At 39.5% G+C, this 11,905-nt stretch overlaps 1 pseudogene; it reads left to right on the top strand.

The window, feature by feature from the left end:
• Window positions 1-10,377: 10,377 nt before the first annotated feature.
• LOC136387045 (calumenin pseudogene) lies at window positions 10,378-11,512 on the top strand (annotated as a pseudogene).
• Window positions 11,513-11,905: the final 393 nt, after the last annotated feature.

Raw genomic sequence — 11,905 nt, 5'->3', positions numbered from 1 at the left:
CAAGACATTCAGTAGGAGACAAACTGGCCCAGAAGTCTTTCTGTTATTCTCTGTTTCTGTCTCTCATTCACTCACTTGCAATCTGTATACCTCTCCCTCTTCAACCACAGATATCAGGCCATCAAAAACAATGACAAGAAGTGTTGGGAGCTGGAGAGTGAGGGGTAGAGAGTGGGGGTTCAGAACAAAGAACTGGCCCATCCTAGTGAGGCTGAGGTTCTCTCCCTCCTCTCCCCTCAGACCCTCAGAGCAGCTTGGCCCTCCCCACCTCCCACAGGAGCTGCAGGTGCAGAAACCATAAGGTGGCTTTGGTGCTGGAGCCTTCTCCACCCCACTAGGAATAGCCACCTCTCATCCTCACACCTTCCCCACTTGTTCAGAGAAGAAGCCTGAGCCCAGAATAGAGACAGAGTAGTTAGGCTGACTGAGGGGACACAGAGTGCTGTGGGCAGAGTGGGCTTTAGGAGCAGAGAGAAGTTACTGTGCAATAATTTCTCAGCAAGTTGCTACTAGGAATTCAAAAAGAACATATTTACCCTCACCAGGCACTAAGATATGTTTTTATCATTTGAAAAGCATGCCACCCACCCATTCCTCCTTGTATGCTAGAATGTGTCTGTATAGCCAGATGTTTCCAGGTTCCAGGAGGATGAGCTGGTGGTCCCTCATAAGCTGCAGAGAATAAGAGAGACAAAGACTGAGCTTAGAAAAGATGCAGACCTGGAGAGGGATGGGGAGATGCAGAACAGGGATCCCCACCCAGGAGGGGCCCCAGCCTCCAGAGTCCAACCCTGCTATTGTCCCCTCTTCTTGATGTCACCAGAGTGAGGCAAGTCCTTACCTGGTGCAGGCCCAGGAGATGGGAGAGAAAGAGCACTGGGATTTTCTGCCCAGAACCTTCAACTTCACGACAAACCCCTTCTGGAGGCCGAATAACTCGGGACAGAAGATTTCAAGGCAGGGCCAGAAAGTATAGTTGGGACCACAAAGGTGGGTCCAGTTCAGAGGCAGGATGGTGTCAGGGCCACAACATTGTTCCAAGGGGTTATACATCTGGTTCCCACACCTGGGCATTCACTAGAACAGCCACAGTCCAGAGTTGATGAAAGCCTTTGGACAGAAATTGTTGATGAGTTCAAGGAGGAACAAGCACTACTGCCACCACCCAAATCAGGAGCCCTTCTATGAACCACAATCCTGATTCCCAAAGGTAACCTCATTCCTCTTCATTCATTCTCATCCTGCACTCACCTATGCCTACCTTTGAGAACTGAAGGAGGAGGAGGAAGACTAATATGCAGACAGAAGCTGGAAGAGAAGAAAAGAGGGTTGAAAATGAGGCTTGGAGTGTGGACCTCAGGGAAGTCAGGCCAGTGTGGGGAGAGCTTAGTTCCAGATTTGCTCTAAAGGTTTGGGTTTAGGGCCATCTCTGCATAGGGTCTAGTTCCTGACACAGGTAAGAGTCCAGACAACTGGGCATGAGAATCCTGGGCTCTTCGAGAAGAGAGAATGCAGGGAAAGCTCTTGAAACCAGAGCTTAGGCTTCTACAAATGCAGTGAGTGAAGTTTCCCAGTTGAGAGAAGGTTGGAACAGATGTTAAAGATATCAGGAAGGTGAGTAAGAAGGAGAAAGGAAGCTGAGGTTAGATCGACAAGGAAAGAATTGAGGTGCAGGTTGCTTTGGGGATATGATTGGGCTTGCACAGGTCTTGGAGTTGGAGCTATCCTGTATTTCAGCTTCTGGGCACTATGACTGGGGATGAAGTAGAGAGATGAAGAAAATGTAGAACAGGATGGAACATGGAGGTCTTTTACAGTACAAATGCACTCACAAAACTATAATAGGGGAAAATATATGGTTATATAAAATGATTTAGAAAAAGCACTTGACAAAATATATACTTTCATAATGTTTTTTAAAACAACAAAGAGCAGACTATTATTAATAGAAGAGAACTTCCTCAGCATCATAAAGGGTATCCACAAGGACACCCACAGCTTATCATACTTAATGGTGAAAGACTGAGTGCTCTTCCCTTAACATCAGAAACAGGACAGTACACCCACTCTTACCACTCTGTTCAACATAGCACTGGAAGTGTAAGCCAGAGAAACTGGACCAGAAAAAAAAAATAAAAGGCATTCAGATTGGAAAAGAAGTAAAACTACTTCTATGATCTTGTATATTAAAAATTCTAAGGCCTGACCGGGCGGTGGCGCAGTGGATAGAGCGTTGGACTGGGATGCGGAAGACCCAAATTTGAGACCCCGAGGTCACCAACTTGAGCGAGGGCTCATCTGGTTTGAGCAAAAGCTCACCAGCTTGAGCCCAAGGTCGCTGGCTTGAGCAAGGGGTTACTCGGTCTGCTGAAAGCCGCAGTCAAGGCACATATGAGAAAGCAATCAATGAGCAACTAAGGTGTTGCAATGCGCAACAAAAATGATTGATGCTTCTCATCTCTCCGTTCCTGTCTATCCCTCTCTCTGACTCTCTCTCTGTCTCTGTAAAAAAAAAAAAAATTCTAAGGAAGCTACCAAGACCCTATAGATCTAACTGACAAAATCACCAAGGTTGCAAGATATAAGGTCAACACATGACAATCAATTATATACACTAGCAAAAATTATTGGAAGATGAAAATTAGAAAATAATACTACTTACAATGAACCAACAATAAAATACTCATGAATAAGTTTAACAAAAAAGTGCAAAGTTTGTACATGATGTAATGCTGGTGGCTGAGGCCAGGCAGGTCCACATTGGATTCAGGCAGCGAGTAGAGAAACTGTGAAGCCAGAAAGCATTGAGCCAGTCCACTTAATAGAGATTCACAATGGCAAATGAGCACACAGGCAGAGGAAAACTGCTTCTCAGGCAAAAAAAAAAAAAAAAACAGCAAAAATGGCCCTTCACAGTGGTGAGCCAGCAATCTGCCATCTGCTATCTCCCTGAGTGCAAGCACCCATAGTCTTACATAGGCCATAGTATGTAAGGCAAAGCCACACACTCACATACCAATCAGGCAAAGTGCTTGTAGCTGGTAAACCAGAGAGCAAGCCTAACACAGCTGCTTCCCCATAATGGAAAACAATAAAACATTGTTGAAAGAAAATGGAGAGACTATATAAATAAATTGAAATATATCTATGTTTATAAATTGGAAGACTGCAAAAATTAATAAGCTGAGTCTAAAATTTCTATTGAAATGCAAGAAATCCAAATTTTTTAAGCTTAAAAATTATCTTGAAAAATAACAAAGTTGTTGAAATCATACTCTATTATTTCAAAGCTTACTGCAAAATATGGTAGTCAGGATATCAGAGTAATAGTGGTGTGAGAGATACCCTTGATCTCTCCCCTTAAAATTTCAACAAATTGAACAGCTATAATACAGTGAAAGAACCCCAACGGGGCTCACAGTCATGCCTGAAAAGATCTGTGTGTGGAATCAACTAAAGATGGGAAGAATTGAGAAGAGGGGGATGATAAGACACAGTTGTGGTCAGGCTCCAGAGAGAAGAGAAACCAGGACTGTCTGGATTTTGTCTAGCTTCAGAGAGGAGAGAAACCAGGAATGACTGGATCTTCTTCTGCAGGGAGGAGCAGAGACATTGAGGGGCAGTGGGGGAGTTACTAAACCAAAGTGGTGGCAGAAATAAGGGGTCACAGCCAGTGGTCCCGTAATCTGCCAGCAGCCCATACTTGGCACAGAGACAGAAAAACCAAAGTACAGCCCACCAGCCACCTGGATCCCCCCTCCCTCACCTTATGGGGTACATAAAGTGGCAGTGACAGACTCCACAGCTAACTCTCCAAAGCCACTCTTTCTCCTGAAGAACAGAGGTGCTCTGTGTCTGGTCCTCTGGTCTGTTGAGATGTGGGGAGGAGCACCTGGAGGCTGGATTTCACCATTACTGAAGCCAAAAAGTCTTCAAAACATGCCCTTTCCATCATCGTGACCACAGCCCCACCACCATCATTGTGACAGCAACATCTCAGCGAATGTCAGCCCAGGAATTTCACAGAGCTAAAACTTGTAATAAAGTGCTACCTATAGCAGGAAAATAGAAAAGCTTCACAAAACTGAATATTTTTCTTATTTTCCTTTCTTTAATTTCTACATTTTTATTCTTATATTTTGTGGATGTTTGTTTGTTTTTTACACTTTGGTATTTGCTCTTTGGGTTTTTTTCTCATTTACTTTTCATTATTTTAAACATTTTTCTACTTTTTATTGTATTTTTTAATTTATATGTACTTGTTTTTTGTTATATTTCTTAACAATACCACTTTCAAATGCCATAAAGGAAAAAGAAAATGAATACCATGGTTACAGAGAAAAGAGATGTAGTTCATTTTAAAAAAAAAAAGAAAAAGAAAAGAAAAATCTCCAGAAAATAATCTCCACCACATGAAAACTTTACAGTTAAACAATAGAGAATTCAAAACTGAAGTCCTCAAAATACTCAATGAGATGCAAGAAAACACTGATAGGCAATTTAATGAGCTCAAAAAAAAACAAATTAATGAACAAAATGAGTACTTCACTAAGTAGATTGAAATTTTTTAAAAGAACCAAAGATGAGGAACTCAATATATGAATTGGAATGTGAAGTAGCAAGTCTATTTAGTGAAACAGGCCAGATAGCAAAGAAAATCAGTGACATCGATGACAGGCAACTAGAGATGCTATGGAGAGAAGAAAAGAGAGACTCATGAATTTAAAAATATAATAGGGCTCTACAAGAATTGTCTGACTCCATCAGAAAGAGAAATATAAGAGTAATGGGTATATCAGAAGAATAAGAGAGGGAGAAGGGAATGGAGAGCTTATTCAAACAAATAATTGATGAGAACTTTCCAAGTCTATGGAAAGAGTTAAATCCATAAATTCAAGAAGCAAAAGAACACCTAGCTACCTCAACCGAAAGAGGCCTTCTCCAGGGCACATTATATTAAAACTGTCAAAATCAATGACAAAGAATAAATCCTCAAGGCAACCAGGGAAAAGAGGGAAATAACATATAAAGAAAAGCCCATCAGATTATCATTGGACTTCTCAGCAGAAACTTTAAAAGCCAGAAGAAAGTGGACCCAAACATTCAAAGTACTGAAAGATAGAAATTAGCAGCCAAGAATACTATATGCATCAAGTGATCTTTCTAATATGAAGGAGAAATAAAAACTTTTGCAGACATACAGAAGCTGAAGGAATTTATCACCAGAAACCCCCACTGCAGGAAATATTCAAGGGGGTTATTCTACCAGATACAAAGAACAAAACAACACAAAACTGTAAGTAAAAGCTCCAACAAAGTTACAATTAAAAAAGGATAATCTGTGAGAACAATAACATAAAAGGGAGAGGATAAAGATCTGCAGTAGCAAAGAAGGATGGAACGCAGAAACACTCATAAGACAAAGGACTCTTGTATATATGATAATTTTTCCCTTAATAACCTAATAGTAACCACCCATGAAAAAAACCAATGCTGAAACACATAGCTTCAAAAAAGAAGATGGCCCTGGCTGCTTGGCTCAGTGGTAGAGCATCAACCAGTGTGTGGAAGTTCCGGGTTCAATTCCCAGTCAGGGCACACAGGAGAAGCACCCATCTGCTTCTCCACCCTTCCCCTCTCCTTTCTCTCTATCTCTCTCTTCCCCTCCCACAGCCAAGACTCCATTGGAGCAAAGTTGGCCAAGGCACTAAGGATGGCTCCATGGCACTCTGCTTCAGGAGCTAGAATGGCTTCAGTCGCAATGGAGAAACACCCCAGATGGGAAGAGCATGACCCCTGGTGGGCATGCTGGGTGGATCCTGGTCAGGCGCATGCAGAAGTCTGTCTGACTGCCTCCCTGCTTCTAACTTTGGGAAAATATGAAAAAGAAGAAGAAGAAACAGGGGAAAGAAGTATGGAATACCACCAAACAAAAACAACTGACAGAAATACAAAAGATAAGAACCAAAGGAAACACAGAGCTACCAGAAAACAAAACACAAAATGGCTATAGGAAATCCTTAAGCATCAATACTTACCCTAAATGTAAATGGGCTAAAATCACCAATAAAGAGGCAGAGAGTAGCTGACTGAATTCAAAAGCACAACCTAACCATATACTGCCTTTAGGAGACACAGCTAAGTTACAAGGACAAAAGTAGACTCAAAGTGAAAGATTAAAAAACAATTCTCCAAGCAAATAATACCCAAAGGAAAGCAAGTGTAGACATACTAACATGTGACAATACAGACTTCAAGACAGCAAAGTAACAAGAGACAAAGATAAATATTTCATAATGATAAAGGGGACAGTGTATCAAGAAGACATAACACTTCTTAATATATATAAACTGAATCAGGGGCACCAAAATATATAAAACATCTACTAACTGATCTAAGAATATAAACAGACAAAAACAGAGTCACAGTTGGAGACCAACACACCATTGGCAGCTTTAGATAGATCATCCAAACAAAAAATCCATAAAGAAATATCAGCCTTAAACACCACACTAAACCAAATGGACATAATAGACATTTACAGGACATTTCATTCCAGAATATCAGATTATACATTCTTTTCCAGTGTGCATGAAACATTCTCAAAGATAGACCACATATTGGGCCACAAAACTAACCTCAACAAATTCAAGATGATTAAAATTATACTAAGCATATTCTCTGACCATAAGGCTTTGAAATTAGAATTCAACTCCAAAAAAGAAGTAAAGAAACCCACAAAGATGTGAAAATTAAACAACATACTTCTAAAGAATGACTGGGTCAAAAAAGAAATAAAAGTAGAGATCAAAAGACATAAAGAAAAAATGAAAATGACAACACAACATATCAAAACTTCTGGGATGCAGCAAAGCAGTATTAAAAGAGAAATTTATTTCATTACAGACTCATCTAAAAAAGTAAGAGAAATCCCAAATACACAACCTAACCATTACAATGACTAAAAAACTAGAAAAAGGAGAACAAAAGCAACTTAAAGTCAACAGAAGAAAGGAAATAATAAAAATTAGGATGGAAGTGAATGAAATAGAGAACAAAATGTAACTACAAAAAAATTAATATAACAAAAAGATGGTACTTTGGAAAAATTAATAAAATTAACAAAGCCCTGGCTAGACTACTAGGAAAAAAGAGAAATGACTCCTATAAACAAATGCACATATGAAAGAGGAGAAGTTACCACAATGTTCACAGAGATACAAAGGATCATACTAGAATACTATGAAAGACTATATGCCACCAAATTGTGTATGTTCCTAGAACTATACAGTCTTCCTAAAGTGAGTCATGAAGAAGTGGAAATCCTAAATAGAACAAAATATGGTAAGAAAACAGAAAAAAATCTAAACCTCCCCAAAAATAAAAGTCCAGGACCAGTTGGCTACACTAGTGAATTCTACCAAACATTCAAAAATTTGGTATTTATCCTTCTCAAAGTTTTCCAAAAAAAGAAGAGGCAAAACTTCTTAACATTTTATGAGGCCAACATAAACCTCATACCAAAACCCAGCAATAACAACACACAAAAATGAAAACTATAGCCTGACCAGGCAGTGGGGCAGTGGATAGAGCATCAGACTGGGACACAGAGGATCCAAGTTTAAGGCCTTGAGGTCGCCAGCATGAGCATGGGTTCATCTGGTTCGAGCAGTGCTCACCAGCTTGAGCCCAAGGTCACTGGCTTGAGCAAGGGGTCACTCGGTCTATTGTAGCCCCCCAGTCAAGGACCATATGAGAAAGCAATCAATGAACAACTAAGGTGCCAAAATGAAGTCTTTTGACGCTTCTCATTTCTCTCCCTTCCTGTCTGTCCCTATCTGTCTCTCTCTGTGTCACAAAAAAAAGAAAGAAAACTATAGACCAAAATCTCTAATGAATACAGATTCAAAAACTCAAAGAAAATAATAGTAAATGGAATATAATAAAACATTTTTTAAAGTGAGGCATCACAATCAAGTGGGATTTATTCCATAAGCAAAATGCTGGTTCAAAGTCTCCCACAAAGGCTTTTTCTCTATTTCAGGAACAAGATAGGCTGCCCACTTTCCCCTCTCTTATTCAACATACAGTGTAGTTCTGGGAGTTTTAACCAGAGCAATCAGGCAAGAGAAAAAAATAAAAGGCATCCACATCTGGAAAGAAGTAGAAGTATCACTTTCTGCAGATGACATGATCCTGTATATAGATGCAAGTCAATCAATACAATACACCACATTAACAAACCAAAGGACAAAAATCATGTGATACTATCAATACATAAGAAAAGGCATTCAATGAGATACAACATCCCTTTATGTTTAAAACACTCAATAAAATGGGTGTAGAAGGAAAGTACCTCAATATAGTGGAGGCTATATATGAGAAACCACCAGCTAATATTATACTGAGTAGTGAAAAAAATGAAGGCTTGTCATGAACCAGCACAACTCATAATTTTGCAGGTCTCGGGTGAGAACAGTGGAGGATTAGAAAATAAACACAGAAAGAAAAAGGGTGGATTGGAAGGACTGATTGCCAAGATGATGGCTTGCAAAAGTGAGTCTCCACCCCCAAAATGCTTTCTTTATAGGGCAGAGAGCAAAGCCATTAGCAAATCAAAGAGATCTCTGGAACAAAGTCACATTTCTGAGGCAAACCAAGAATTCTCCCCAGAGCCCAAAAAACTTCCACTGTGCATAACATCTTAATTTCGCAAAACAAAGGGTAAAAGAAAACTGTGTTCAGTCTCTTCAAGGGACATGGGAGATAGGATGAGTAGAAACCATCAACGTCACAGCTAACATGGGTCTTTGGGGAAGGGCATGTAAATTGCCTTTACCAATTTAATCAATCAGAGATTGTGGGGAAGAGCTTAGCCTTTAGCAACTTAAGCAAGCAAGTGAGGGTGGGGGGATGGGCATCAAGGACTCTGTCAGCTTATTGCCAGTCCCCCCACTTCTGTCCCCCACAAATCTAAACTGCAAGGACTCTGTCAGCTTGCAGTCTCCCACAAAGGCTTTTTCTCTATTTCAGGAACAAGATAGGCTGCCCACTTTCCCCTCTCTTATTCAACATACAGTGTAGTTCTGGGAGTTTTAACCAGAGCAATCAGGCAAGAGAAAAAAATAAAAGGCATCCACATCTGGAAAGAAGTAGAAGTATCACTTTCTGCAGATGACATGATCCTGTATATAGAAAACCCCAAAGACTCTACCAAAACACTATTAGAAACAATTAAACCAATACAGTAAAGTTACAGGATAAAAAATCAATATACAAGAGTCTTTTGTTTTCCTATATGCCAACGATGAAACTTCAAAAAATGAACTAAAAAAATTTTCTTTTACAATTACAACAAAATAATTAAAATACCTAGGAATAAACTTAACAAAGTATGTGAAGGATGTATATACTGATAACTACAAAACATTATTGAAAGAAATAGAAAAAGAAACAATGAATTGGAAAAATATTTCATGTTCATGGGTTGGAAGAATCACACAGTTAAAATGGCCATATTACCCAAATCAAGACACAAATTTAATGCAATCCCCACAAAAATTCCAATGTCATTTCTTAAATAAATAAAACAGAAAGAATCATCAGATTTGTATAGAACCACAAAAGACCCTGAATAGCCAAAGCAATCCTGAGAAGAAAGAATGAAGTTGGAGGTATCACACTACCTGAGTTTAAATTCTACTACAGAACCACAGTAATCAAAACAGCATTGTACTGGTGGAAAAACAGACACACAGACCAATGGAACAGAATAAAAAGCTCAGAAATAAAACCACATGTATATGAGCAAATAATTTTTGAGAAAGGAGCCAAAAACGTACAAGGAAGAAAAGAAAGCCTCTTCAATAAATTGTGCTGTGAAAATTGAAAAGCCACATGCAAAAGAATGAAACTTGACTACAGTTTGTCTCCGCGCACAAAAATTAATTCAAAATTGATCAAAGACCTAAATGTAAGATCTGAAATGATAAATTACATAGAAGGAAACATAGATACTAAAAATATGGACCTTGGCCATAGAGAACAATTTATGAATTTGACCCCAAAGGTAAGGGAAGTAAAGGCAACAATAAATGAATGGGAATATATCAAACTAAAAAGTTTCTGCACAACAAATGAAACAACAAAATAAGGACAGCCAACCAAATGGGAGATGGTATTCACAAACAACAGCTCTGACAAGAAGTTAATATCCAAAATATATAAAAAAAAACTTATGAAGCTCAACAACAAACAATCCAATTAAAAAATGAGGAGAGGATCTTAACGAATAGATATATGAAAAGATGTTCATCTTTGCTAACTATTAGAAAATGCAAATCAAAACTACAATGAGAGAGGCGGTGCTTGCGCGCGTGAGCTGAGCCAGTGGGAGAACGGCGGCTGCGGCACCTGGAGCGCTACAGGAAAGCTCTGATTAACATGGACCTGCGACAGTTTCTTATGTGCCTATCCCTGTGCACAGCCTTTGCCTTGAGCAAGCCCACAGAAAAGAAGGACCGTGTACATCATGAGCCTCAGCTCAGCGACAAGGTTCACAAAGATGCACAGAGTTTTGATTATGACCATGATGCCTTCTTGAGTGCTGAAGAAGCAAAGACCTTTCAGCAGCTGACCCCAGAAGAGAGCAAGGAGAGACTCAGAAAGATTGTAAGTAAAATAGATGGCAACAAGGACGGGTTTGTCACTGTGGATGAGCTCAAAGACTGGATTATATTTGCACAAAAGCGCTAGATTTATGAGGATGTAGAGCGACAGTGGAAGGGGCATGACCTCAATGAAGACGGCCTCGTTTCCTGGAGGAGTATAAAAATGCCACCTACGGCTATATTTTAGATGATCCAGACCCTGATGATGGATTTAACTATAAATATAAGCAGATGATGGTGAGAAATGAGTGGAGGTTTAAAGTGGCAGACAAGGATGGAGACCTCATTGCCACAAAGGAGGATTTCATAGCTTTCCTGCACCCGGAAGAGTATGACTACATTAAAGATATAGTGGTACAGGAAACAACGGAGGATATAGATAAGAATGCTGATGGTTTCATTGATCTAGAAGAGTATATTAGTGACATGTACAGCCATGATAAAAATGCTGATGAACCAGAATGGGTAAAGACAGAAAGAGAACAATTTGTTGAGTTTCAAGATAAGAACCGTGATGGGAAGATGGACAAGGAAGAGACCAAAGACTGGATCCTCCCCTCAGACTATGATCACGCAGAGGCAGAAGCCAGGCATCTGGTCTATGAGTCAGACCAGAATAAGGATGGCGAGCTCACTAAGGAGAAAATTGTTGACAAGTACAATTTGTTTATGGGCAGCCAGGCCACAGATTTTGGGGAGGCCTTAGTACGACATGATGAGTTCTGAGCTGTGCAGGAGCCCACATTTCTTCAAAAATAATTTATTTTTACAGCTTCTGGTTTCACATGAAATTGTGTGCGCTACTGAGACTATTATTAAAAACTTTGTAAGACATGAAAAAATGTAACAAAAACCATCCCATCCCTGTTCCTCCTCTTTGCTGAGGGACTGGAGGATGACCGTGCTTCTAAGGAACAACTAATTAGTACACTTGTGTTTGTAGATTGACACTTTGTATTATGTGTAACATGGTGTGTTTATTTTTGTAAAAAAAAAAAAAATACAATGAGATACTATCTCACACCTGTTAGATTGGCTGTTATCATCCAAGACAAGTAATAACAAGTGTTAGAGAGGCTGTGGAGAAAAAGGAAACCTCTTAACTGTGGGTAAGAATGTAAACCAGTACAGCCATTATGGAAGACAATATGGTGGTTTCTCAAAAAATTAAGAGTAGAGTACCACATGACCCAGCTATCCCACTACTGGGTATCTACCCCTCCAAAATCAAAAAT

Source organism: Saccopteryx leptura, unplaced genomic scaffold (assembly GCF_036850995.1).
Source record: "Saccopteryx leptura isolate mSacLep1 unplaced genomic scaffold, mSacLep1_pri_phased_curated manual_scaffold_53, whole genome shotgun sequence".
NCBI classification, from domain to species: Eukaryota; Metazoa; Chordata; class Mammalia; order Chiroptera; family Emballonuridae; genus Saccopteryx; species Saccopteryx leptura.
Note: the sequence above shows the minus strand (reverse complement) of the source record. Positions and strands in the feature narration are given on the sequence as shown.